Raw genomic sequence first — 4,524 nt, forward strand, 5'->3', positions numbered from 1 at the left:
GATGGATCTCTGTTGGCTCAAAGCCATCCTGAGCTACATGAAATTGATCCAGTCTAAAAGAAAAACAAAGCTCACACAAAGGTAATCTCAGCATTTGGGATTCCACACTAGGGAGTTGAAGACAGGAGTGATATGATTGGGCAGAGAGAGGAATATAAGGTGGGAGGAGACAGGAGCTCAGTGGAGTCTGAGGTGCGTTGCAGTCAGGACAAGATCACCGCTTCCATCTGAGCATTGGTAGAGGTGAGAACTCTCTGGTGGCGGCGGCTGTGCTTTTGTCATCTTCAGCTTTACCCCAGTATCTGTCTCTGGGTTTTTATTAATAATGACTAGAATTTGTGTTAAATCTGGCGCCCAACTTTTGGGGTACAGCCATTTGCCTGTGGCTTTGCAGCCACCAGTATAGGTCGAAGCACATACAATCGGAGTCACTACCCTACCAGCTGTTTCCTTTCTTCTCTCCTGTTGGGCTTTTCCTGAAACCCCTTTTTGGGATGCTGCCAAACTAGGTAGCTGCCTTGAAATTTGGTCAGGCCTTTACTGTTGTACACAGCAGCACTCAGCCTCATGTCATAATTGTTATTGTTGGCACATTTGGTGAGAAAATTGGGAATTCTTAAAGGGAGGAATCAGGTAAAAGTTTTTCCCCCACTTTAAAAATTAGGAAACACTATTACAATGGAGAGTTAGGTCTCTGTATGATTACACAATGGGTGGTTTAAAATTAGAACAATTAGATGAGGAAATTTGGGAAGGGATGGAGAGGACAAAGAAGGGGGAAAGTGATATAATATATTTTAATTAAAATCTACAAAAATAAGTTTTAAATAAAAAGCATGGCTTGAGAGTTAGCAATTAAGAGCACTGGACTCAGGTTATATTACCAGAGACCATGGTTGTTAATCATCTCCTATAACTCCAGTTCCAAGAATATGATTTCCTCTTCTGGCCTCTGCAGGTACTGCACATAGACAGACATGTACAGGCAAACACCCATATACATAAAATAAAGCTTAAAAATGAAATTCTGTACAGTAATGTCACAGCTTGAGCAAACAACAGTCAGGGCTGGTTAAAATGAACCCTTTCTGGTCCTTCCTAGAAGCAGCTGTGGCCTTTGAGCCTGCTTGCTCAGAAGCAAAAGAAGCCTTAATCTGAAGTTAGAATAGGCAGAATAGCTGTTCATTTAAAAATGTCATTTAGTGTGGAAAGGTGACTCTTCCATTTTTTTTTTTTGTATTTGTGTTCTATATCCTTTGTATGTGTAAGGGTTGTAGCACTGATACTTCTTTCAAATATACCTTTGAGAGCATGCATTATGATCTATTTATCTTTTAGATCATACACAATACATTTATATTTAGATCATAATGCATGATCTGAAAGAGAGTTTTGCTCTGTAAATACACTCCATCTGCCTAAGTGATTAGATTTGCATTCTCCTCTCCCTTTTTAAATTGTTCAAAGTATAACCTCAGGCCTGAACCTGAAAGAGGCTTAAGAATGACAGCATATGTGGAATGCAAAATCTGTGCCAGGCTGCCTCCTCTTTTAGCATTAAACACCCCTGGATGCATACTGTTATTAAAGAGATTTTTGCTTATTAAACTTTTAAATGTGTGGAATGATTTGTCCATGGCAAAGCACATTAATTCTACACCAATAGTACCTCTAGCCTTATAGAACAATGTTTATGAGACTTTTTTATTTCTGATTTTTTGTTTTTTTGAGGCAGAGTTTCTCTGTAAAAGCCCTAGCAGTCCTGGAACTAGCTCTTATAGACCAGGCTGGTCTCAAACTTAGATCTGCCTACCTCTGTTTCCTAAGTGCTGGAATTAAAGGCATGTGCCACCACCACCCAGCAAGACAATATTTCTTATGTAGGATCAGGTAGCCTTGTTCCCACATAAGGATCGTGTTGTGATTAAAACAACTAAATTCTTAGATTAAAGACCTCAGCCACCACTAAGTTTTAAAATTACAAATTTGAGTCATATAGTCAACTGTCCATTTCAGTAGCAGGAAAAGAATTTGTGTGTGGATATGGCTTCTGCCTTCAAACCAGAATAGGAGGAATAGTTTATTGTGTACACTGTAGAGGGAAGCAGGGTAGGCAGACAGCTGCTGAAGTCACTGTTATAAAATAGGATCTGATAGTGGCAGGATCAGTGATTTTGTAATTTCCTAGCATAGATAGATAGATCCATGTCATGTGAATAAAGGCAGGCCAGATTTTGGATGTACAATTTGGGAAAGTTAGCTTGAGCCAATGAATACTGAATTTCTAACAAGGGAACTCAGATATGTTCAATCCTACTTGTCATGGTTCCATCTCTTAGCTGTAGTTGTGTGTGTCAGGATCTCAGCAGATAACATTGCACAAAGCGGCATGGTGAAATAATATGAATGCCATTCCCTGCCAGAGGCCATGGGAATATACAGAAGATGAGAACTAATATTCAAAAAGTCAGCCCACCATATGAATAACTCTATGATGGGTAGCCCCACTTAGCAAAGACCATGGGCCACTGACAGTGAATCTGTTTCTGTCGTGCCATTACGTTTCTTCCCTAAAAACAGTTATGAATATTTTCCCCAATGTCTGTGTGTTTATCTCATAAATATATTCCATCTATTGGGCATACATATATCTGTGAATGGTTAGAAAGATGATTTCTTCTTAAGCTGTATAATTTTGATGAATGGACATAACAACTAGGATATTTTTCATAGCTCAGACTAATAGGAAAATAGCAATATTCTCAGTTACAAAGACAACTTTTTACACCATTACCTGATTTAAGACCTCAAAAGCAATTCAAAGTAAACTAGTTGCCCTTTGGAGATGAATTACACAAGGACAAGTTCCCAAGTGTCTTTTTGTTGAATCAAGTTCAGGCACAAACCAACTTTAGTAGACATAATTCTCTCAGCAATTGACTCTCTGCATGCATTCCTAACCACTCAAGGTTCAGAAACTGTTTATTGTTTAGGTCCTGTATTTCAGTGTCACTCTCCATGATGTCTCTCAGGCTACATGCCTCCCACCTGCACAACCACACATTGTCATGGTTGCTCATTGGCTGGTCAGTGTGACATCCCTGGCCTGTGAGAAACTGATTTAAAGCAGAGGTTCTTCCAAAGTTATAGGCCAGGATATGGAGCCAAGGGTTAGGGTGGGGAATTGTGTGCAGGTCTGGGATTTTTGAACAGGCTTAAATGGGTTTAGTGAGCAGTGGATAGTGTCTTCCGTAGGGATCCTTGCAGAGGATGGAAGAAATACAGACTGGGTAGTAGAAGAAGATAGTTCTAAATACCTTCTAAGGCCACATGACCAGTTGAAGAAATGAGGATTAAAACTGACATAGGTGCTCTTACTGCATTTTGTTAATAATGTATTTTACAGATATTTGTAGTTCTTTCCATTTCCTTTTCATGTGTTGCAACATCAATTAAGAGAATATCAGTGGTTTTCAGAGGTAAGTTTGAAATACTAGAAAGATGTCCCCCAAAGGATTTTGACACTATTCTAAATATATAATGCATTTGTGATTTATGTGGTATATTTATGGTATGTTAAGGTATAATTATTACCTTGTTATTGCTTTTCATTTGGAAGTTAATCATGGGCAGTGTGATTGAAAGCAAAGTTGACAAGGGGTGGATTGTGATGGCTATTCTTTGTCAACTGTGACCTCCATTTCTGAATTATAGTTCATTCCAGATAATTCAGAAATGGAGGTCACAGTTGTGATCTGCACCTTAAGGCACGAAGGCAACATACATTTGATACAGATCCCGAGACTGGATGACACACACCTTTAATTCGGACCTTGAGGCTAAAAGGCACACCTTTAATTTGGGTTACACATTCTGCTGGAAGGACAATAGAAAAGAAAGGTAATGTGTTAGTTCTTCACATCCATTTTTTCATGGACATTGAAGCCTACTTCTTTGGAATTCCAGTGCATACGAAAACCCAGCTGAGATGCCCAGCCTCCTGGGATTGAGCAACTACTAGATTCTTGGACTTTCCATTCACCAGCTAGCCGTTTTTGACAGCAGCCTGTAAGTCATTCCAATAAATTCCCATATATGTGTGTGTGTACATATATATACATACACACACACACACACACACACACACACACAGAGAGAGAGAGAGAGAGAGAGAGAGAGAGAGAGAGAGAGAGAGATTCCATAAATTCTGTGACTCTTGAGAACCTTGACGAATACACTGGAATTTCCAGTCAATTACATTTCTATACTTTTAGATCCTAATTTTTTGATTTATACCATAGCTACACATCTGGAACATTTTTAGCAAATACTTCAACACCACATTACATACTTTTGTAGAAAATAATCTTTTCTATTGACTAAAGCTAAAGAATATGGGAACTAGTCGTGTAAGGGTTGGGTGCTATTTCTGGTGAAAATTTTATAAAACAGTATGAGCCATTAGATACATGGAAATATTTTGCTATTTGTTTTGATCAAGTTGATAGGTACTTGCTACTTAAT

The sequence above is a fragment of the Microtus oregoni genome, unplaced genomic scaffold (assembly GCF_018167655.1).
Source record: "Microtus oregoni isolate MIOR12 unplaced genomic scaffold, Mior012 000023F_ref0000262, whole genome shotgun sequence".
Taxonomy (NCBI): Eukaryota; Metazoa; Chordata; class Mammalia; order Rodentia; family Cricetidae; genus Microtus; species Microtus oregoni.